This window comes from Podarcis melisellensis (assembly GCF_964234715.1).
Source record: "Podarcis melisellensis genome assembly, chromosome: 16".
Taxonomy (NCBI): domain Eukaryota; kingdom Metazoa; phylum Chordata; class Lepidosauria; order Squamata; family Lacertidae; genus Podarcis; species Podarcis melisellensis.
The window spans coordinates 7,793,518-7,818,805 of record NC_138533.1 but is presented as its reverse complement, the minus strand read 5'-3'; the positions used below and the strand labels follow the sequence as shown (position 1 = coordinate 7,818,805).

Below are 25,288 nucleotides of genomic sequence, written 5' to 3'. Positions count from 1 at the left end.
TCAGAGGCTGTGCATTCAAAGCGCCCAGTGGATCACCCCAAAGTAAATGTTTCCAAGCGAGCAAATGCACAAATGTGTGTGTGTAAGTGGGCAGGAGCTTTCTACTGCAGCAGGCAGCAATGCAACACATGTACTACCATGGCTGACTCCCAACAGCTGAGTCCCCTTCCCATCAGCATGATCCCCAATGCAAGCTGCCCTCAACATGGGAGTAGGGATGGGCAAAGTTGTCCCATTTCATTTCTCATTTCTCGAATTCAGTTCAGTTTGTGAGCCGCCCCATCAGTTTGTGATTTTTCAAAGAAAATGGTCCTCCTGAAAATTCATCAGTAACTGAGTGCGAATTTCTCCTAATAGACATGCCTACTATATGCTGATTTTGCCTAACGACCCCGTCCCCCCACCAGCAAATAATTTCCTTTAATATAATGCATTATGAAATGGCGTTTTCAATGATATATGAATTTTCATTCGTGCCTTAACCCCAGGGCCTGCATTTCTGGGCTGCTAGGCTGGAGAAGTGCACTGCAAAATTCGTCAAAGTGTGGATTTCAGAGGACGGCTGTGTCCTTTGGTTCTCATGTTGTTTCGGACAGTGCAAATTACGCAAGCTCGCCTCAAAACCCAACCTGGATTGAATTTCTTGCGCATCCCCAGCTGGGAATGCATGACTGATTATTGGAGCAGCTTGCCTTCTGTCCACCCCAGGGATGCCTGCTGCTAAAGGCTGATCCAAGACAAGGGATGGTTGGCCAAGATGCCACCATGTACCAAAACTGCCCCCCCCCCACGGTTCTCTTTCCTCTGTAGAGGAATATGGCAGCCATCAACATACATGATAGCAAAATTGTCAGTTTTGGGACACTGTTGGGAAGGTTGCTAACAGCACCCTAGATGACCCCAGTTTGCAGGAACATCTGTGCCAAAAATGGTATCTTGCTTGATGAGTCCCACAGAATCCAGCACTTTCATCATGCTGGGTCCTGTTTACTGGTCAAGACAGAGCAACTGTCGCCCTCCAGATGCCAACAGTGGGAAGCCCTCTAGCACAGCAAAGAGCGGCTCTGTTTGTTCCCCAATCAATGGTACTCGGAGGGAGACTGCCTTTGAGCCTGTGGGGCAGTGGTTTCACCCTGCTTGCTTATTAACCGGAAGAGCTTTTTGGTTGATCAAAAGATGTTTTCAAATGATTAGTCTTAACTAACTAAAACGATGTGGCCCTAATTCAAACTGATAATTACTGTAGAATTTCTAGCCTGGCGCCAACCAAGCTGAGCTTATTAGGAAAAGTGGCCCAATCTGGCCCACAACAGAAACAAGGAAGGTAATTAATGGGTAATTATGCAGAGGGCAGGGTGTATTCCCCTCTAGGGATGGATGGATCAGTCTCTTTGCAGTCCTGGCCTACCGGACACGGGCTTCTTTTTTTAAGCCCAGTTCAGACTTCACGTTAATCGGTAAATTTTATTTGTAGAAAACTCTAATAAAATTCATGTTTAGAGTACAAGTTCAAACATAAATTTAAATAACATTTTTGCCACTAAATTTTGCATTGTTCATCTCAATGGGCACATTTCTAAATGGGTTTTATCTCAATATACGCATTTTGAAAGCATTCCTGGCAGTTTTGTTTTTTAAGCCGAGAATTGCATCACAAAATTCGGGCAAGGGCAAAGTTATGTTCCAATCCACACTTTAGTCTTGGGGGTGCCAATCAGGTCCGTTTCACACTGGAATTCTCAGAAATCCTAACTCTCCCACTCCACACACTCCGAATTTTCTACTTAGAACTATGCAAATTAAGTCAATTACATTTAATTTGTATAATTCACTCTGTTTCTAAGGTGTTAAGGTTTATGAAGGAATGTGGTGTGGCTGGCGGGGAGAAGCTCTGGTGAGGAAAAAGGGGGAGGGCAAGCAAAGGGAAAAACCAGGGAAGGAAAAAAGCAGGCTCCATTCCCATTCTTTTAAAGCAGGGGTGGCCAAGTCCCAAGAGACTGCGATCTACTCACACAGTTAAAAACTGGGAGCGATCTACCCCCCCTTTGGGGGGGTTCAGGTCAAAGTTGCTGAGCTTCTTTTGGGAAGGAAAAGGACAAAGGCCCATTTTTTAGGGGTGCAGGGCACAAAATTTGAGATTTTTTAGGGGAGCCAAAGTTGTTGAGGTTCTTTGGGGGGAGCAGTGATGTACCAGTGATCTACTTCAGACGTTCAGTGATCTATCGGTAGATCACGATCTACCTGTTGGACATGCCTGTTTTAAAGGTACATGGATTTATGGATGCTGTAGTTTCATAGCAAACATGCAGCTTGAGGTTGTTGTTGTTTTTAAAAAAAGGGAAATTAAGGTCTCTTTAGAAAGATTTCTTCAAGAATATCCCAGTCAACCAATGCAAAGTTTGCAAGTAGCTCACTCGCCTATGGTGAGTCAGACTTGCCTCCGGGCAACAGGTAGGGAGACCTCATTAAAACCTTGGATCTTCCCCCCCCCTTCCTTTAATAACACAATGCAGGGCAGCTATTAAAACAAACACAACAACCATTGTGAGCATCAAGACTTTCTTATTTGTAAGGCTGGTTTAAATATTCCAGACGGGGCTCAAGAAAAGCTTGTATAACGCTCAGAGTGGCTCACTGAAATCCATCAGTTAGCAGCTTCAGGACAGACAAAAGAAAGCACTTCTTCTAACAGTATGGAATTAACTGATGGAACTCCCTGGCAAAAGATGTGGTGATAGCCTCTGATTTTAAACAGGGATAGGACAAATGAATGGAGAACTCTGCCAATGGCTAGTCTCAATGATAGGTTGGAGCTGCAACAAAATGTTGCAGTATGGAGTGCTCCTGTTCAGGTGCCCACCATGATGTCTTCCAGGACACTCTAATTCCAATGCTCTACCCTCTTGGTTTCCATTTCCCAACCCCTGCCAGGAGATACCATTCTGTGGTCCTCCCCTAAGCATATTAATACCTCCCCTCTAGTTACTCAGTCACTTCATATTGACCACAAAGCCATCAACACTCAGCATCCCAAGTTTGCTATTAGAGGGAGTGATAGTTAAATGGAACCTCTGGGATCAGAAGCACTCTCTCTCCAAATACCAGAGGCTAGGAGGAAATGGGGGCCAGCTATCATCTTGACTGCTCTGCTTTCAGCAGCATCTGGCTGCCCACTATGGGAGGCCAGATCCTGGGTTAGAAGGGCTACTGGTTCTGATCCAGCAGGGCTCTTGTGTTCTTAATGGGCACCTTCCCGTTGCAGCGCACTTTACATAATTACATTCCCTGAAAGAGTCTCTCTGCACTAAGAACAGGTTGCAAGTACTGTACTTTGTACTGAAGTTACGCATGCCTGTATGCATAAGCACAAACTAAAATCCTTACCCAAGGCAATCCAAATTCTGTGCTCAGGAAGCCTTAATTCTGCAACCTGCATAAAATGATGTCTGTTTCCATGCTTACTTGCATATAATTAGCACTGCTACTATTAGATATTGAGGGAGGGGAGTTATTAAAACATTCATATGAGGTACTCTGCAGACAAACGCCAGCTCCCTCGGCCTGTAAAGCGAGATGAGCGCCGCAACCCCAGAGTCGTCTGTGACTGGACTTAACTGTCAGGGGTCCTTTACCTTTACCTTTTTTTAAAACTCTGCCAATAGCTGGAAAATCTTATGTGGCCACCCTTTGGGGAAGTTTGAGGTTTAGGCAGGCATTTCACACACACGTCCAAGCCTGTATTTGGAGGCCTGAGGGTTAGAAACTTTTAAAAATGAAATTAAAATATGATATTCTGTGACTTTCCTGCACTCTGGTAGAACTGAGCAAAAAATCCTCAGGTTGTCTCCAACTACATCTTATTCAGAGTAGAATCATTGGTATCAATGGACTTGACAAAGGCCATATACACATCCTGTATATGTCAAGATCCATGTATATGGTGTACTTTTTCTGTGCCAATACAGTGGAGCCTCAGGTTACATTGCCTCCAGCTTATGTCACCCTCGACTTGAGACCGGCGTAAACCCGGAAGTACCGGAACGGGCTACTTCCAGGTTCGCACTGTTTGTGCATGTGCAGAAGCGCTAAATTGCGCACACACATGCACAGACTCACTGCTTTCGGTTGCGTTGTGGCCTCCTGAACGGATCCCCACCGTAACCCACTGTAAAGGAGATTGATTGATATATACGTCAAGACCCATGATGTCTTTTTAAACAGTCATGACTTACCCCAAAGAATCTTGGAAGCTATAGTTTGTTACGGGTGACAAGAGTTGTTTGGAGACCCTTATTGCCCTCCCAGAGCTACAATTCCCAGAGTGGTTTAACAATCAATCACTCTTCACAGTGCATTCTTGGAATTGTATCTCTATGAGGGAAATGGGTGTCTCCTAAGAACTCTCAGCACCCTTAACAAACTACAGTTCCCAGGATTCTTCAGGGACTGTTTAAAGTGCTGTTACAGCCGTGTGAATGTGCCCCGTTTAAGTCAATTGATATTGATGGGTCTGAGTAAGACTTAGTTGGATACAACCTTTATTCAGGCACCTTTGGAACAGGGGGGGCCTGAGGCTTCTGCTGGTGTTGCTCACACACAATCAAGTCTACCTCTGCAGCCATAAGGCCTAGAAACCCTTTTAAAAAATCAAAATAAAACTGCAGAACTGGCATTCTGTGACTTTTCTGTGCACTGGTGGAGCTCTGTCACCCAACCATACTGCCAAACTGGTAAGTATACCAGACACCTGGGCTGAAAGAAATAAAGGGAGGGGGGAGGGAAAGAGCCCCAAACCCAGGTGCCTTGAGAATTTGATTCTGAAGCACAGGAATGTGAGGTATTCTCTCCCACCTCTCTTGGGTAGCACCCATTTGAATGCCCAGATTCCCGCCCCCCTTGTGGCTGTTTGTTTCCCCATAATGGTCGAGAAAACCTGAACAATAAGCTATTGAAAAAAGAAGGCCCTCAAGTATTTTACCGCTGTGAAGTCTGCTCCCCCCCACACACACTCCGCCCCTGATTGAATTAGGATGGGAGACTTGCCTGAGTTAGAGAATGACTCAGGGAGAGAGGTGAAAAGGGGTGTATGTGTGTGTGTGGCGGAAGAGAGATACGTAATCGATTCGGTCTTGTTCAGTGAGGGGGGGGGGAGGAGGGGAGCCCATTTCCAGGCAACCATTTTGAGTGCCAGCATCCGGAACAGATGGATTTTCTTCTTCCAAAAAGGAGGAAAAATTGGGAAGCGCGCTACAGCCGCCCTCATTCCGAATGCAGGCGAAGAGTTTGCTTGTGGCAAAAAAGACGGCAGAAGCTTCCCAATTATCTTTTTTATAAAAAAAACAAAGCAAACAGATGTAGTAGCCATCTTTACCTGCACCGCTTCCCGAGACAATTTAAGATGGTCTGAAGAATGTAACTGAACAGTGTCTCCATACAGGCGGCCTCCAGATTTGCCAAAATCAAAGCACTGCAACTCTGTGTACAACTTCAAGAAGAGAAGCCAAGTTTTGAGGGATGAAAACAGGAAACTTTTAAAGAGGGCTTTTGGAACCGCCAAGGCCGAGCGTAGACGACACAGTCTGGTCCCCTAACCCAGCCTTGTAAATAAGCCCACAAGAGCTATAAAAAATTGAAATTAAAAGCTGATATTCTGTGCCTTTCCTGCACTCTAGTGGAACCGAGCTGAAAATTCTTGGGTTGTCTCCAACTAAGTCATGCACAGAGTATATCCATTGACACCAATGGACGTGACTTAAGGCCACATCTGTGCCATACATTTGAAGTAGTATGATACCACTTTAAACAGTCACGGCTTCCCCCCAAAGGATTCTGGGAGCTGCTGTTTGTTACGTGTTCTGAGAGTTGTTAGGAGTCACCTTCCCAGAGCTACATTTCCCTCTTTTCCACAGGGAACTCTGGGAATTGTAACTCTACAAGAGAAATAGAGGTTTCCTAACAACTCTTGGCACCCTTAATAAACTACAGCTCCCAGGATTCTTTGGGGGAAGCCATGAATGTTTAAAGTGGTATCACAGCGCTTTAACTGTTTGGCGCGGATGTGGCCTTGGTTTCTATGCTAGGCACAGAGGAGGGGCAGAGCACCAGAGTCATCTTCCACCAGCTGACTCGCTCGCCTGCATACAATCCTTTGGTGCCCCTGGCTAACAGGTATGTGCTTAATGCAAGGCTGACCCAACTGTACTTAGGGAATATAAGCAGCATCCCTTGGGCTCACACTCTCTTTTTAAAGCCCTTTCTTCTCTCATGTGTAAAACAACTACCCTTTTCAGAGCTAGACATGGTTGGCATTCCATGGGCACAATTTGTCTTAGCTGTGGTTAAGTTCAAACCTGGTTCCATCTTTAAATTTGCAACTGACCATGGTTGGTGTTGAGATTGGTGCACATGTTAATGCTAACCACAGTTAGCTCTTAAAAATGCAAGGGGGGAGGGATTTTATGTCCGAGAAGGGAAGTTGCTCACAAAGCCTTTGGGTTAGGAGGCTGGGCAATCTTATGGCTGCCCAGTCCCAGAGTGGAATGGCATTTTACCAATCCCGCCCCTGCAAAAAAAATGGGCTGCTCGAATATTATCAAATATTCAAGTAATATCCAACAGCAACTAAGACCTAGGGAAAGGACATGCGTCATCGTTCTCAGGCTGTCCCAGTGCCGATACGATATATCCCAGTAAGATCTGGGATTACCTGGCTTTGGGTTGCTAGGCAGCAAATGGGGTGGCAGCTAGTTTCACTATGTAACCTTGGAAGGACATCTGCTGAAACAGCCACAACAGCTTTAGTGACATCTAAGGTGGGGAACCTGAGGCCCAGGGGCCAAACACGACCCTCCAAGCCTCTCTGTGTGGGCTCTTGGGACTCTGCTAGGTTCTACCCTCTGTCCTTGAATTCTGATAACAGTACAGTGGTACCTTGGATTACATATGCTTCAGGTTACATACGCTTCAGGTTACAGACTCCGCTAACCCAGAAATAGAACCTCAGGTTAAGAACTTTGCTTCAGGATGAGAACAGAAATTGTGCTCCGGCGGTGCGGTGGCAGCAGGAGGCCCCATTAGCTAAAGTGGTGCTTCAGGTTAAGAACGGACCTCCGGAATGAATTAAATACTTAACCCAAAGTACCACTGTAGTTGTATGAATGAAGTGTGTGTGTAGTAGTCTACTACAGAAAAGGAAAATTTTCATTCCCTGTTTTGCCCACGTTTGCCTCTGGTCCTGCCCACCACTAGAAAGTGGCCCTCAATATCTTGCCAAGAAGGGAATGCGGCCCCCGAGCTGGAAAAGGTTCCCCATCCCTTCTCTAGCGCTTGAGACCTGCCTGGATGAGGACCATGTACCTCCTTCTGCTCCCCCCCCCCGCCAACCCTCCAGGTTCTGGTGGCCCGAGCCCCAATCCTTGCTAAGGGCCGACAAACTCTCTTTCACACCCCAACCTTCTCCCCTAGCAAGCACCCCTTCATCCAAGTGAAATATCTCACAGGAGCTCCCACTGCACATACCAGCCAGGGAATTGTGGCCTTTAGAAACAAGTGGAATGAGATCTGACTTAATACTGTTCCACTCCCAAACAGTAAATCTGTGGCAGCGAGAAGAGGGTGGGTGGGGAAAAACGAAGACCCACTGCAGTGAAACAAGTTTTATAATTCATTAAAGTGAATTATCTTGTTCCTCATACAAACAAGACTGAGGCTGTAAGGGGTGGGGGAGAGAAGAGAGGATGGAAACCCCAACAAGCAAACCATTCAAAGCGAGAGAGAGGGAGAGGGAGAGAGAGCTAGTCAGCAGTAAAAATCTTGTCTCCCGAACAGTTCCCAGTTATCCATCTCACTTAATGTCGTCCGCGCTCCTCTTGGAAGCAGGATTCAATACCGCCAACTGAGACTCTGTAGGCTGAGCCGCCCTGAGTGGCTGGTTGATGGGTGCCACCGAGTGACATAAATGAGCCTAACAAAGGAGCAGGAAAGGAAGCAAGTGGAGAAACAGCTGGGGGGGTTCCTCTTTTTTTGGGGGGGGCAGGAGTTGCCATGTGAACTTGCTCTGCTGTAGTAAATTTCAAAAGTGTGCAGTGGGATCAATGACCAATCAAGAGAAATAAGTCAAATTACGGTGCGGGGAGAGAGAGAAAAACTCAAGGAACCTCACCCACAGAGGAGGTTTTCCCATCACTGCTCTGCTTGAGTTGCTGCCCTGGGTTCGGGGGCTACTAGTATTACTATTTATCAGATTTCTTCACTGCCCTTCACCATAATGTCCCAGGATGGGTTGTAACTTTGTGAAAAATAAAAGCATGCCAGAAGACTAGAAGGAGTCTAAGAGCTCATCTGGTCTGACTCCCTGCTCAAAACAGGATCCTCGTAGGTTGCAATGGCAACTCTCCTGACAATCTTTGTAGTCTGAGTGCCTACCACCTTCTGAAGCAGCACAATATTCTATTGGCTACAACAGACTGCTTCTTTCAAATCATTTTTTGGGGGGAGGTGGTAGCAGAGATTACCCTGTGGCCGCCTTTGGTCTAATTAGCTGTTAACCAAAGGTAGCTCTACCTTGTTCCACTTAGGATCTTAGTTCTCAGTGGGGTGATAAATACCTGTGTTTTGACTATGCCACTTCAGAACTGGAACAGTGGGGAATGTCTGCATGGCTAAATGTACATCAAAGCCCTGCTCCCCAACATTCTGCACATAAAATTGGTAGTTTAGTAAGAATGAAGTTAAGAACATAACAGTAAGAAGAGCCCTGTTCCCACAATGGCCAACAAAATGCCCCGATGGGAAGCTTGCATGCAGGACCCGAGTGCAACAGCAACTCTCCCCACTTGCGATTCCCAGGACCTGGCATTCAGAGGCACGTAATGACTCTGACAGAGGAGGTTGAACATGCTTCAATTCTTCTTTCTAACACGCATTTTTTGGTGTGGTGGGGAACTGGTTTAGTTTTGTCAAGTCATCAACAGTCCAGACTCATAGATATATGTATTCTATGCAGCCTCACTGCCACTGGCGCTAGTCCTGCCCTCTGGAGAAACAGTGAACAAACATACACCATTTTTGACGCAACAGAACTTAAAAGTGTGGTGAAACTTTGGCCCTCTGGATGCTGGAGAACTACAACTCCCACCACCCCATGCCATTGCTGGGTCTGATGGGAGCTGTAGTTCAGCAACATCTGGAGGGCCAAAGGTTCCCTACACCCATGTTAATGGAAGGCTACTGTTTGACAACTATTTCTTTAAAAAATTAGGCTGGTTAAGACATTTGGGAAACACTGGCCTAAAGCTTTAACTCCAACGGGACAGTATCCCGGCCTAAAACAAACAGACGCGCACCACCCAGTTCCACACTCTGAATGCTTTCCAAATCTGGCAAATGTCTACCAACTTCACAGAATGTGCCTTGTTACCAAAAGAGCAAAGTTAGTATTTTATTGGCAAGGACAAAGAGCAAGGGCCGGGAAACAACTTCAAATTTTTAAAGCCGTCAGTAGGAAATTTTTAGAAGCTGGCTCCAAATGAAGCTAGGAGAAAAATAACCCCAAGTTTGCTAGAAAGGCAGGATTGGGGGGGGACCCTAGTTAACTGGGTACCTGAGATTTCCCAAAACTTAACCCAGGGGTGGGGGAACCCTTTTCAGGCTGAATTCCAGTGGAGGGCAGCGCCAGAGGCAAAAGTGGGAGGAGCAATAAATTTAATTTTTACCTTCTTACAGTTGGCTTGTTTCTATACACATACCCCTCTCTAATCCTCTATGCAGGCAAGCAAGAAGCATTATCAGAGTTCAAGGGCACATTCCAGTGAGACAAAAACACTCGGGGGGGGGGCAGGAGGGGAGGAGTCGGGAGTGTGCAACCTGAGGAGAGTCCCAAGGTCCAGGCAGTGAAGTTGGGCTGGGCTGCAATTGGCTCCAGGGCCTGAATTCCCCCACTTGACTAAAAGAAGGAGAAATGGACAGGGGACCTTGAGAAGAAGTGTGATTTAAAGGTGGGGGCCCATCTCCTAAGTCAAAAGCCCAACACTGTTTCTCAAACTACTGATAGTTAACTGGAGGCACATTTCTGTCTTAATATCCTAAAAAATATCTAGCATTTTAAAGGGGTGCCCATACTTTTTAAATAAGGTGTACATGTTGTGGTATTCTCACATGGAGGCACAGCTGCCATCGCTATGAGACCCCTCCTCAGTAAAATGAGGGATGGTGCAGTTAAAAGGGTCATTCTGCACTTTCCCTCCCCTTTGCTCTCTCCAGACACCTTCACTGGAGCTCCCTTTTTCTGCCCAGGCACAGCCCATCATCCTCAGCTCAAAAGAGAGAGAAGTATCCGCCTTCCATTCGCTTCGACAAGATCAACATGTTCCTCTTCCCCTTTGACCCCACCCTTGGAGGGTGCAAAGGGGCTGGGGGCAGGGGCGAGACCCCCAAATTCCTGAGTGGTTAGAGTGTCAGACTAGGCAGACCAGGGTTCAAATCCATATTCAGCCACGAGGTCCTCAGTGGGCACGCCCTTTGGCCAGTCACCGCCTCTCAGCCTAAGCAACCTCACAGGGTTGTGGAGGATGAAACGGAAGGACAATGCATGCCACCTTGACCTCCTTGGAGGAAAGACGGGATATAAATAATAATGCACCTGCCCCTTGATCAATTCCCCGCACTACAGGCTACCTGCAGGTGGGTGGTGGTAATATGAGCCATCAATGCTGGCCACAATGGGCTGAAGCAGAGGACCCCCATGTCTTTGATGGCCATCAAAAAGCTTTGGGAAGCCCCACTAGTCTAAACAGGCATTTTCATGCAGGAGGTCCTCTCCACCCCATCAGGAACAGCAGGCAATTCAATTTCCCACCCACCTTTTTGGACATGGAAAGAGGGTCACACAACAGCTTCCATGTTTTTTAAGACTTGATAGCTAGAAGCTTTTCCCGAGCCTTTGGTATAACTCTTGCCTGTGTCCCTACATTTGGAATAAAGCCTGAAATAGTTTCATTATTATAGCTTTGTGGTCCACAGTGTCTTAGGGGGTTGTCAGCGTGGTGCCCATGGGTGCAATGGTGGCCTTGAGGCCCTCCCATTGTGCTGGCAAACCCTCTGAGCCTCCCCCCACTAATCACTGCCCCCTAGGTCATCAGGTAGTGTGGGTGGTTCCCATCATCTCCCTTAAAAAGTACACAGCTGAAAGAGGAAGCTGGATGAGTGACGTCCTTCCCCACTTCCTCTTTCAGCCCTGCGTGCTTTTCAAGGCTTGGGCTAATTCTATCGGATCTGACTTTTACTCAGATCTCTTGGGGAAGTGAAGGGAGGGTATGTGCATTTTCTATCTCTTGGAAGTGGGGGGCACTATCCTTGGGAAGCGGGAGAGAAGGGAACAGGTTTTTTTGGCACTCACTTAAAACATCCAAGACATACCCATGGGCTTAAGAAGGCTGAAGACCCCAGTGAAAGTGCTGTGACACTCTCTGCTGTTAGAACCAGGGTGCCTATGTTATGAGCAAGGAGGTTAAGAACAACCCCCACCTAGGGGAGAAAGAAAGGGAATAGAACAACAGATGGTGGAAAAAGCAAATTTAAGAGAGTCCTTTTATAGGGAACAAATTGATGGGGTGCTCTTAATGGACTGTGCTCACCACAAGGACTTTCTGCATATCTACTGATCAGATGTCTACTTTGCTAGCAGTTAGCCATCTGGACAAAGCTGTTCTTTTTGTCCGGGTATTTAATGGCCTCTGAAATGAATGGAATTTAAATGGAGTTTAAAAATGAAACAAAAAAATTATGCACTTCCTCCAACGGAATTCGAGGGGTAGGACATGATTCTCCCCGTCCATTTGATTGTCACCATGCCCACGTGGTAGGTTTGACTTTGATCACCCTCTGCTGATGCTCTGGCACCTGCAGGCTAAATATGGGTGCCCCCACCCCATTGAAAACCAGTCAGGAGGGGAAGAGAGGTTACATGGGTAACCCCCCCCCTTTCCTACTGCCTAGCAAGCTGAGCTCTACAAATGTTTTGAGGAGTTTGGAATTGCATCATATTCTATGGAAACAGGAAAGGCAGCTTGTGGGAACATTTAAGTATCTTACTGCATCTCCACACTGCAGAATGGGAAGAAGGGGCATTCAGGCATTCAGAGGAAAAGCCATTCATAGCCTTGTCAAAAACTTTTCTCAAAAGTTCGCCCACCCAACAATTTCTGGGGGCAAAAGAGACCCACTTTCAGAAATTTCTATTGCTTTCTGGGCCTTCCCAATCCACCAGCAAAGCACTTCTCTGTGGTTAATCCTGGGGTTGCTGCCAGTCAGTGCAGGCAATGCTAAGCTAGATGGACCAATGGCCTGACTTCTTATGTTGTGCTTCCCTTGGAACTCTACAACCCCTGACCATTGGCCAGGCCAGGGTTTCTCAAAGAGGTCAATACTGACCCCCTGGGGTTGATGGGATTGTGAGGTGGGGGAATAAAAAAACTTAAGAGCCTGAAAACAGTTTAGGAGTGGGAAAGAAGTTAATGGTATATTGCGCAAAAATAGCCTCAGAACAAAGGTCATGAGCATGCACAGAGCGCACTTCCCTTGCCAACAAGGAAGCTTTGAATTTAATAAGACATTTATTAATGTGTTATGATTCCCAGTAATGGTGACCAACGATTAATAAATGTTAATTGTATATTGTAATTTCTTGGCTTTATTTCATGCACATCCCTAAAAATTTGGGTTTGGGCTCAATGATGACTCATTGAAGGGGTTCAATGAACTCAGAAGTTTGGGAAACCATGGTTGAGGCAATGTGCTGGCTGGGACTCAAGGGAGTTGGTAGTCTAGCAGCAAATGGGGGGTGGGAAGCACAGGTTCCCCACCCTTGGAGTAGAAAACACTGATGGGTTTGACTTTGTATTAAGACAGGGCTCCTCCTCTCAAATCATTCTGGGATGATGAACAGTGAGGATCAGGGCCAGAAACCCTGACAGCATCTTGAAAGGAGAATCAAAGCATGGCAGGGCTTAAAGGAGAAGGCTTAAATGCTCCCCAGCACCACTGGTCTAATCAGGTTGGAGCCCACCCACCTACCCCCTCCAACTGCTTTAACAGCAAAAGTAAAATCAACATGGGGTCCAATCACAGATTGCTGAGCTGAACCAGGGGTCAGCAACCTTTTTCAGCCGTGGGCCGGTCCACCGTCCCTCAGAGTATGTGGTGGGCTGGGTTATATTTTTTTGGGTGTGTGTGAATGAATTCCTATGCCCCATAAATAACCCAAAGGTGCATTTTAAATAAAAGGACACATTCTACTCATGTAAAAACACGCTGATTCCTGGACCGTCTGCATTCTGGATTTAGAAGGCGATTGGGCCACATCCGGCCCGCAGGCCTTAGGTTGCCTACCCCTGAGCTGGACCCAGCCAACTGTGTGCAAGAAATCACCAACAAAGATCAGCAAGGGCCCAGCCCACTGGCATCGGACCAATCCCAGTCGTGACTGGTTGGCGGGAAGTGGCGGATGTGAGAGAGAAGTAGTTTTAAAATCTAGGTTTTCACCTAAATTAGGAACACAGGAAGTTGCCTCACAGGGAATCGGTCCATCTAGCACAGTATCAAAAACCTAAGAAGAGACCTATTGGATCAGGCCCATCTAGTCTAGCATCCTGTTCCCACAGTGGCCAAATAGATCCAGATGTCCTAAGGAGAAGCCTGAAAAAGCAGGAACTAAGTGCAATAGCACCCTTCCCTCCTATGTCTTCTAGCAAGTGGTGTTCAAAAGTATACTGGTCAAAGAGGGGAGGTGGGACATAGCCATTGTGGATGGTAGCCATTGAAAGGCTCATCCTCTGTGAATGTGTCTAATCCTCTTTTAAACTCAATTTCTACACCAGGGGGAACCAACATGATGCCTTATAGTTACTGGACTGCAGCTCTCAGCAGCCTGAGTACTGGCCATCCCAGCCAAGGCTGCTGGGACCAGGGAGTCCAACAACTTCTGAATAACACTACTATGTTAGCTACACATCAGGGCCTTAGACACAGATCTTTCACAGCCCTATTCAGAGACGTAACCTGGGACCTTCTGCATGCAAAACAGGTACCCTGTATCACACTGGGCTACATCCTGTTCTCTTCATGGCCGTAGCCCTACAAATCAGGTGTTCCAAAGCCCAGTCCTAAGCAACCCACATGGGGTGGGGAAAGGAATTCTCAACTTGCGGGCGCAAATCCGACAAAAGCGAAGAACTAGCTATAAGATTTCTACCGCATCAAGGCATGACAATGAGGGCTCAGCAGCCATGCCCAGAGATCTTCCAAAACCAGGTTGTTGCCGCAGCAAACTAAAGAGCTTTGCACAATGGCCCAGACTGTGTATGCATTTGTTTTTTAATATAGAACTTTTTTATTGGTTTTTCCAGTTTATACAGACAACGTTCAACTTCCCTTCCTCCCATCGGCTCCATCAGGAGGCGTCCCGCAAGGGCTCCGGGCCAGGGAGCGCCAAACCAAAAAACCTCCCAGCTCAAGAACCTACCTATGTGCCCAACACAGTAATTTGGTGTACACACACACACCTCACTGTGGCCCTGGGCTAGGGTGGTGCTCTGGCATTCCAGTAAAAAAGGCGCCAATATCCAGCAAAGCGGCTTCTTCCTCAGGCAGTTTGAAACCCATCTGCCTTGAGGATCGAAGCTAGGAGGGTTTTATTTCCAAATTTCCAAAGGAGGGGAGTCCTCCGCACCCACCACTTGGCACACCGAGAAAGTCGGAGCTGCAAGCAGTGCCCCCACCCCACCCCAAAACGCACAAAAAATTAGACTCGGTTTCCTCCAATCAGCTGCGCATGATGCTTAATAACCATTGTCCTCGCTAAGTGATTGCTTGTTACGACCATGCGTCCTCCCCCCCCCCTCCTGCAATCCCAGATGAGGGGCTGGACCCCTTCCCCACCCACTTTCTGTGCTGACAAAACCTTCCCCTTAGCCCAGCTGGGCGGGATGGGGGAGAAAGTGGAATTGTGTCCCCCCCCCCCAAAAAAACTGGTGATGACCGTCAGGTGGAGGCGATCAATAAGGCAGCATCTCCGTCCAGACGCCGCCTCCTCCACCCCGCCCCCACAGTCGATTCCACCATCTCCGGTCAAAGCTTCCGAAGCATTAACCCTCCACTCTGGCAGAAGAACAAGAAAGCAGCACACTCCCAAATAAAATGTCCTCTCCGAGGAGAAAGGGGGGGAGGGAGAAGGAGTCCTACGCATCACCCTCTGTCCCCACAGGGCTCTTCAGACAGTGCCGGCATGTGCCTCTCCAGTTAGGAAACATCCTTAGGGCATACCTCTGCCCCACTGGCTAGGAAGGATGCGTCCAGGGTGAGAGAGAGAGAGACAGAGTGAAGTCGACCCCCTCCCCATCATCGTTATTACTATTTTAATGTGAAGGATGCAAGTAGCCTGCTCTTACCACCCACAGGGGAGGCAGTGGCGGCACCAGCATCGGCTAAGTGGGTGGAGAAAGCAGATTCACTCTAGGCTCTGTGAAGAAAAGGCATAAGGGGGTGCCCATGCTCCCCCCTTCCCAATTCTTAAATCTATGAGAAACCGGTGGTGGGGTAGGGAGGGGGGGGCTAAGATACTCACGCAGTCCAGATTTGGGAGGGAAGACAACCCTAGGTGGTTGTTGTTGTTGGGTTTTGTTTTTTTAAAAAATGATCCTGCCCCGGCCCCACTTCAAACCCTTCGCCAGGATTATGTGATGACTAGACAGACGACAAACTCCCCACCACCACACACCCCAAGCTCTTGGGGAGAGGCTTGTCTTTCTCCACGTGCCCCTGCTTGCCTGGAGGTGAAAAAGGAGTGAAGGGGGGGCACGAGAGTGGATTTGCTTTCTCTGGCTCGCCCCCCCCCGGCAGCAAATCCAAAGCAGGGTTCAGGGTTTCAAGCATCCAAAGATGGAAAGGAGCAACAGACAAGCCCCACATCTTCTCCTGAGAGGATGGCTGCAATTTATAAAGTAGGTACCCCAACTCCACACACAGACAACTGCCACCCTCTTGACTCGGTGCCACGTTTAATTCATCATTAAAACAAGCAATCCTTGCATTGTCTACCGATCCGAGACATGCCAATTTAATACTTAGCCAGCGACACCCGAAAACCTCAATCCACTCCCATCAGGAAAACTAGCAGTTAAGGCCTGGTGTACAGCCCCATTTTATCTTCTGTCCCTGCCAGTGCTGTCACCCCTTAGCAGGAGATACCCTTCAGGGCCTTACTGCTAGGCTACGCTTATCATTTTCTCTCCCCCATCCTTAAGTAACACCACAGAAAAACTCCCTAAGAGAAACTCCTTTACAGCTTTTTCTCCCCATCAGTATTTAATCTCTGCCATTTCTTCCATTCAGTCCAAAAAAGATCTTCCAAAGATTCTCCATTACCGCCCCCCAGTTTCTGCTGTACCACCCCCATAATACCCCCCCACTTCAGGCTTCCTTCGTTAAGGTTGTCCCCTGTACCTTTATTGTTGAAAACTTACTCCCATCCCAAAAAAAAGAGCAGCACTCTCAACCAAATGCCCCCATCTCCCAAGCACCCCCGCAAAAATAAAAGGGACAGCTTCACTGCACATTTGACTCGCACAGCAGCCCCCCTCACAGCAGCACCCCCACATTTCAGAATAGATAAATCTCCACAGGCATCTCCTTCTGTATCAATGACTGAGGATGACAGGCTTTTGTGAAATGAGATCCTAACCCTCCATCTAACCCACATAAAACCCCAGATGGATATCCACTAGAATGGCATAACCCACTACTGAACCCCAATATTCAAGACAGAACACCTCACAAAAGAGCCCTCAACTGGATCCACAGCATCATATTCACCCCACACCAGACGAGCCTTCATAATCCACCCCACCTTTCTTTCGCTTTGGAACTCCCAATATTCAGGATGGCAGGGGAAGGATACTCACCCCCTTCCTGTGACCCATACGTACCCCCCCCGTCACTAGAAAGGTACAGTACCTCCATGGCTTGCATGAGCTGTGCCCCACAGACACATTCCTCCCACTTTCCAGACTTCAATATTCAGGGCAGCTCCTAACAACTGCCCCCAAAAGGAGTACCTCCCCAAATCTTTTAGGACCTATTGACTACCTAGCTTAACATTCGCAAGATATTAGCGTAATGTAAATGCCTTACAAGAAATGAGCGTCTGTAAATCTCTTCCTGAACCCCGATATGAAGAACGGCACTCCCTAAAAAAAAAGAAAAAGGCTTCACTCCCGCCCACCACAACCCTGAGGGTGTTAGGATGGCACCTTGCCCTCCCTGTTGCAGTAGGAGAGCCCCAGACACTCCCCTCTTCTGAACCCCAAAAGCCAGGACACATGACAGCAGACACATCAAAGGAAGGCCACCTCTGCACCCATCCTCCAGCTTCGTAAGTCACGTGGATGGCACCCCCATATACCTTGCCAGACAGATCCCCAATTTCCATGATAGCACCAGCTTAAAAAAAACACCTCATTGGGCTCACACACCTCCTGGCCCAAAAGCCACAGTGACGGCATCTCACCTCACTGCAACAGGAAAGCTCCACAGACACCCCTTCTTCCGAACCCCAATATCCAGGGTGGCTCCTCCAAACACCCGCCACCACACAATTCATATTTCAGCAGAGAGACCGTTTGAAAGGCATCCCCCAAACCACACGGACGACCCCAGACTGAACCCCAATATTTAAAATGACATCCCCTCCCCAACACAAATAAAGTGACCCAAGCCCCCAGAGGGATGGTGCAGCAGCTCCTGTTTGGCAATAGGCGACACACACACACACACTCGCGCCCAGAAAACCCAGACTGCTTTCTTCTGAACCCTAAAATCCCAGGAAGGCCCTAGAGGCACCCCTTGAAAAGGGCAGCCTCCCCACCAGTCACGTGGGTGGCGCCCCCAATGTCACGCCACGCAGACACCCACCCTTAAGCTGCAAAATTCAAGATGGCACCCCTCCCCTCCCCCCCTCCAAAAGTGAAGCTCTTTCTCATTGCACCCCCACATTCCCCCCCCCACAAGCCCAAAGGCCACGGGGGTGGCCACTCACAACCCAGGGCGGCAGACAAAACCCCTCAACCCTAATATCCGAATTGACCCCCCCCATTGGTCCACAACCCCCCCTCATTTGAAGCCCCCCCCCGCTGGGGACCCCCATAGGGCACTGCCCCTGTCAGTCACCGCCTCAGCCCCGCCCCCTCCATTCTCCCCCCTCACCTGACGGGATGTTCGCGTGTGGAGTTCGAGGCCCCTCAGGCCGAGCGGAGGGCGGCGCGGGGAGCCGGGAGGGGAAGGGGTGGGCTGGCGGCGGACAGCAGACGCGGCGCCACCGACACCACCACCAGCAGCCGCCGCCGGAGCCGGCACCCACCACAAACAATGCTCCTGATTGGGCAGCGGGCCCCGCCGGGCACGGCCCGCCTCCCAACGGCCAGCTACGACGCCCATTGGGCGGCGCGGTTTGAGCGACGAGCGCGCGGACCAATGGTCCGGCGAGGCGGGTGCGGGGTTTCCCGCCCGGCGGCGCCCATTGGCTCCGCCGGACGGGTGAGTGGCGTCGCGTGAGGCCAACGAGCGGCGGCGGAGTTCCCCGCGGGGCGCCTTTTTAATGGGTCCCCTTTTTAGCCGCCACATCCGGGTAACCGGCCGCCTCATGGATGGATGTGTCGGCGGGCAAAAAAAATAAAGGTGCGGGGGCGGGGGAGGAGGAAGGAGGCCTGATTGGCCTCCGTCCTCTTCCCTCAGGGCATTTTGGCCCCTATTGGCCACCCTCGCCTTTGTTGCCCTCCTCAAATTTGGCATTGAAAATGAATTAAAATATAATAATAAGTCAAAAAAAGGAGAGAGAAGTACAGTAGTCTTTGGGCTTCTGGCCTGCGCTAGGCCTCAAGCCACGCTGGAATGAGTCAGGTTGGCAGGAGTGGCTCTTTCCAAAATTGCCAAACAGTCACATTATAATGAATAAAGGTGTTTATATTGCTAGTCTTGTGTATGGAATGGCCCCAAAAACAGAGTTTAAAAAGCTTTCAGTTGGCAGTTTGAAGGCAGATACTTGATGGACTACAACTCCCATCACCCCTGACCACTGAACATGCTGTTTGAGGGCTGATGGGAATTGGAGTCCAGCAACAACCAGAGGGCCACAGGTTTCCCTCTCGGTTGTGTTTGTCCCTTCGTTCATTGTCACATTTATATCCCGCTTTTCCTTTAAAGATCTCAAGGCGGCTCAATGAGGCCGTTTCCCTGTTATCTTCACAAGGACCCTGTGAGGTAGGCTAGGCTGGAAGAAACAGCAGGGACTTCCCCAAGGTCACCCAATTCACAGCATGCATTTAAATCACTCTATTAAAAAAAAACTAAGATCATGGCCACTGGGCCCATCACCTCCTGGCAAATAGAAGAAATGGAGGCAGTGTGAGATTTTACTTTCTTGGGCTCCATGATCACTGCAGATGGTGACAGCAGCCACAAAATTAAAAGACGCCTGCTTCTTGGGAGAAGGGCAATGACAAACCTAGACAGCATCTTAAAAAACAGAGACATCACTTTGCCAACAAAGGTCCATATAGTTAAAGCTATGGTTTTCCCAGTAGCGATGTATGGAAGTGAAAGCTGGACCATAAAGAAGGCTGATCGCCGAAGAATTGATGCTTTTGAATTCTGGTACTGGAGGAGACTCTGGAGAGTCCCATGGACTGCAAGAAGATCAAACCTCTCCATTCTTAAGGAAATCAGCCCTGAGTGCTCACTGGAAGGACAGATCCTGAAGCTAAGGCTCCAATACTTTGGCCACCTCATGAGAAGAGAAGACTCCCTGGAAAAGACCCTGATGTTGGGAAAGATTGAGGGCACAAGGGGAAGGGGAAGACAGAGGACGAGATGGTTGGACAGTGTTCTCGAAGCTACCAGCATGAGTTTGACCAAACTGTGGGAGGCAGTGCCTGGTGTGCTCTGGTCTATGGGGTCTGGAGTGCCTGGTGTGCTCTGGTCTATGGGGTCACGAAGAGTCGGACATGACTAAACGACTAAACAACAACTAAACAACAACAACAAATGAGAAGCGATCAAGTCCCGTCCGGAAATCTAATTCCCCACCGTGGAAGGATGTGTGGATCCAGAATTGGCCTCTGTTGTCATTTACAGACACACCGTTAAGACCATGGCCATTGAAGACAATCATACTTGGCTATGAGTGATCGCCAAAGAAATAAGAGACCACTATGAACAGTCCTGGCTTCCCCCAAGGAATTCTAGGAAGTGTAGTTTGTTAAGAGTGCTAAGGATACATAGGAGACCCCCTGCCCCCCTCCCAGAGCGGCAATTCCCAGAATGCCCTGGGAAGAGCGATTGAAACCACTTTGCGAATTTCTGATCCTCCTCGCAGCTCCCATCGTTCCTTGAGGGAAGCATCCTCTCTTGACTAAATTGTAACAAATATATTATTGAGGAAGGCAGAAAACATTTTAAGTAAACAGGTTCAGGTAGATTTCATCCTGCACTTAAGTTTCAAGCAGATAACGTGTTACACGCACATGTTCCAATTTTGCTCGCACACACAAATGCATATGCAAAAATATTTTATTGTGTATTGGTCAATCTTCAAACAGCCCTGGAAACGCATAGGCTCTGGCTCCTGAAAGAATCCACTCCGCATCTGACAAAACATGGTTCCAAAAACAACACTTGGTTGTGCTTACACTAACTTCACAGACATAAGGGAATTTTTATATTGAATAATGGAACACAGATTACCTAATGTAAAAGAAATATAGAAATCGCAAAGAGATAAGAGGGAAATCAACCAACATATACGGGACTCAAACCAGCTTAGTGGAACAGAAAGAGTATAATGGTAAAGGAAAATAGAAAATATGGAATATGAGGGTAATGTCTTTTAGGATTTTTGTGCATAGAATATCCAAATTATGGTTTGTGCTCCTGAAATAATTTTGTGTATTCGATAAATATCTTTTTCTTTTCTTGTTGATTTGTTTATTTTCATACTTTCTTTTAGGTATCATTCTCTTTTTTTGTACAAGTGGGTGTATGGATTAATTTATTTTCATCTTGTAAATTTTAAAAAAATGCAATAAAGATTATTCAAAATAAACAAATAAATCCACCCACCCGCCACCTAACCAACTGCCACAGCCACCTTGCGACTTGTGTTTATGATAGTCTTAACTGAGGCACATTGTTTCAGTTTATGGCTCCCACTGCATTTCCAAGCACAATTCAGAGTGTTCGTGCTGACCTTTAACGTTCTCAACGGCCCTGTACACCTGAAGGAACGTCTCCACCCTTATCATTCAGCCCGGACACTGAGGTCCAGCTCCGAGGGTCTTCTGGCAGTTCCCTCACTGCCAGAAGTGAACTTACAGGGAACCAGGCAGAGGGCCTTCTCGGTAGTGGCACCCGCTCATCAGATGTCAAGGAAAGAAACAACTATCTGACTTTTAGAAGACATCTGAAGACAGCCCTGTTTTAATGTCTGGTGTTTTATTGTATTTTTACTATTTTGTTGGAAGTTGCCCAGAGTGGCTAGGGAAACCCAGCCAGATGGGCCGAGGTATAAATAATGAATTATTATAAGATTATTATGGGAAGCCTACAAGCAGGACCTGAGTGTAAGAGCACTCTCCTCACTTGTGACTCCCAGCAAGTGGTATTCAGAAGCATTGATGCCTCTGACGGTGGAGACAGAACAAAGCCATCATGGCTAGTTGTCATTCATAGCCTTGTCCTTTGTGGTTTTGTCTAGGCCTAAAGGACCCCTGACCATTAGGTCCAGTCATGGCCGACTCTGTTGTTGTGGTGCTCATCTCGCTTTATTGGCCGCAACCCCAGAGTCAGCCACGACTGGACCTAATGGTCAGGGGTCCCTTTACCCTTACCTAAGGAAAAGCCGGACATTCTGGGATCAAATCAGAAACCAGGACGGCTTCTGTAAATCTGGGACTGCCCTTGGAAAATAGGAACACTTGGAGGATCTGGTTTGGTTCAACTATCTGAATATTGTCTAGACTCCAGGAGTTCAGTGTCCAAGGGTTGTGTGCAAGTCTTGCTGCTGATCGAACCCGAGTCCTTCTACGTGAAAAGCATGCGTTTTAGAAGACACCTTTTATCATATGTGGTGGAATTGTAAGGTAGTAAAAGGATTTTGGGAAATGATATAGAATGAGTTGAAAAAAATGTTTAAAACAACCTTCCTGAAGACTTCAAGAATTCTAGGTGCTGAAATCCCAAAGGAGCAGAAACGACTATTTATGTATTCGACCACAGCTGCACGGATGTTACTGGCCTAGAGATGGAAAGAAGATAAAGTCCCAACTAGAGAAGAATGGAATTAATGGACTATGCTGAAATGGCTAAAACGACAGGAAGAGTCAGAAATCAGGAAGACCAAAATTTTAATAAGGAATGGGGGGAATTTATGACTTATCTTAAAGACCATTGTAAACAGTTAAAATCGTTAGGAGGATTGGAGTAACACTTGTAGTTTAAGGTTGAATTCTGGACATAACGGAAGAGGTAAAGGATTTGGAGTAGCATAAAAGATCTGGGAGGAAATGATTAATAGTAAGTATTATGATTTATGTTTGATATAAATCATGTTTATTATGATTTATGTTTGATATATCTCTGTAATTTGAAAACCAAATAAATAAATTTGAGGAGAAAAAGCATGCCCAGAGTTGTGGCTCTTCATCAAAGAGAATGCAAGAAAGGAGAAAAGAACAGGTAGCGGTAGCTGCAAGCCTAAAATAAAATTAAAAAAAACCCTGTACAGCAGTCCCCGAAGCCCAGATATCGCCAGGACTCAACATGGCTGCCAGTTTACAAAAGGAAAGATGGCAGGGCGCCAGTTGGGACTCCGGCCTGGATCTATGGCTTCCTTCTGCTTCTCTGCCCCGCATTGGCTGGCGGCGCATGACTGACAGGCTCTGGGCCCTCCCCACAAGTACAGATGACGGTGAAGCGGTGGGGGCCAATAAGCTTCTGCCACCCAAAACAGAAAGTGAGGGAAGTATTGATTTCCTAAACAGGCTATTTCTGGCAAGCCCCAGCGCCAAAAGTCTGGCAAGGTCATCCCAGGGGAGGCTGGCGATTCAGTTCCTGGCCGTTTCCCTCCGTCCCCGTTAAAGAACAAAACAACACGATTGAGGTTCGTTTTCCTGGTGTGACGTCCTCCGCCCTATAAGAAAATGGAGTGTCTGGTCTCAGGCGGCAGTCCTCCACGCATGTGGGGAAAGGAAGCCCCATTAAACACAGCAGGGGCGACTTCTGAGCAAACTTGCACAGGATTGTGCTGGTAGACAGGTCTGGAGCCTCAGCAGCCCAGGAGACTCCACCAGAACTTGCCCTGGGTCTGTGAGCCAGGATTTCACGTTTCCCATAATGCTCTTGGGGGCGCCATTTTGAATCCCCCACTGCTGACACCAGATAGTGGAGGCCGGTCCATTGGGGCCGCTCCACCTGCCCACCTCCTTAATGAAGTCACATTCAGAGCTGCAACTCTGGGAGATGAACAGAAGGGTCTCCTAGCAAATTCCCAGAACCCTTCATAATTCTGCGAAGGGAGCCATGACTGGCTAAAAGTGCTTTAAATGGATGGTGTGCTTGTAGCCTTGCAAGCGTTCTGGTGGGCGACCCTGGCACCCTGCAACCTCCTTAGTCTCCACGTGGCCTTTGTGGAGGGCGAAGACAAAACCAGAATTAGTTGGCTCTTATCAACCAATTCCTCTTGTCAAGGAATTGTAACTCTCAACCCTCAACCAACTACACTTCCCAGAATTCTTTGGGGGTGCAGCTGGGGGAGTCAAGGCTCTTAAAATGGCTTTAAATGTATGGCACAGATGTGCCCTTGGAAACATTAAAAAAACTGCCATTTCTCGAGTTAGACCTGCCAGGACATCTAGTTTAGGACTGTCTATACCAGGGAGGGCGAACCTTTGTCTCCCCCTAGACCAGCCTTTCTCAACCTGCGGATCCCCCGATGCTGTTGGACTACAACTCCCATCATCCCTGAGCTCTGGCCTTGCTAGCTACGGGTGATAGGAGTTGTAGTTCAACAACATCTGGGGACCCACAGGCTGAGACAGGCTGCCCTAGGCACCCCTTGAATACAACTCCTGACCACTGGCCATGCTGAGTGAGGTGGTGAATTTCAGGAATATCCGGAGGGCCAGTGTTTCCCCATTGCTGCTCTGCACGGACTGGCCAGTAGCTCTCTGGGATTTGGACACATCCCATCTTGAAAAGCTGGAGATGGGATTTGGGCTCTGTTGCACTTACAGCAGGTGCTGCAATACAGAGTGGTGGTCTTTCCCCTAAAACGAATGTTAAGATTCCAGTCCTCATGGCTCCGAACGATCTGAAGAACGTAGGAAGTGGCTTTATACCTCCAGTTTGGATCACTGGGTCCATGTAGTTTACTACTGTCTGCCCTGACTCTGCGGGGTTTGAGACAGAATGGTTTAGCCATCCATCTCTCTTCCCAAAGAACTCTGGGAACTGTAGTTCTATGAGTGGAGCTGGGGTCTCCTAACAACTCTCCGCTCCCTTAAGAAACGACAGGTCCCAGAATCTTTTAGGGGAAGCCGTGACTGTTTAAAGTGGTGTCGCAGTATGTATGGAGAGCCCACAAACACACATCCCAACCCATCAGGGATCACACATTAAAGCAGATCTTCGCGTTCCGTCGTCGCATTTACGGACTTGGGTTTCTGAGGCGAACCTGAGCGCGGCCTCCTCTTGTGCCCCAATCGAAGACGCGTGTGCAGTACCCCGGAAGGAAAATACAGAAGCCTCTTTATTTACAGAACCGGAAACATCGAAACGGACAAACCAACAAAATGAAGAATACAACAAATAGGGTCTTGATGGAGAACAGCCTCCATATTGCACAATCCGAGCCCTGAGGAGAAAGTGGGGTGGCGGGACGACACGCCGGGTTGCACCGAACGTTTGTTCTGCTCAAACTCGCTGAAATTCACGGGCCTAAGCTAGGCTGCACCCGCAACATACATTTAAAGCCCTACGATACCACTTTAAACAGCCACGGCTCCCCGCACCAAAGCATTCTGGGAGCTGTGGTTTGTTAAGGGTGCAGAGAGTTGCATGGAGACCCGTGTTCCCCTCCCAGAGCTACAAATCCCAGAGTGGTTTAACCACCAACCATTCTCCTTAAGGGAACTCTGGGAATTATAGTTCTGTGAGGCGGAAGAGAGGTCTCCAAACAACTCTGAGA

General features: G+C 48.0%; 1 protein-coding gene across 1 annotated transcript in view; it reads right to left on the bottom strand.

The window, feature by feature from the left end:
• Window positions 1–18,403, bottom strand: part of GATAD2B (GATA zinc finger domain containing 2B) — a 65,010-nt gene extending 46,607 nt beyond the window's left edge. Inside the window, exon 1 of the mRNA XM_081891477.1 lies at window positions 18,256–18,403. The gene's annotated coding sequence lies outside the window, so the exon portion shown is untranslated. The remainder of the gene's footprint in view (window positions 1–18,255) is intronic.
• Between the last annotated feature and the right edge of the window lie 6,885 nt (window positions 18,404–25,288).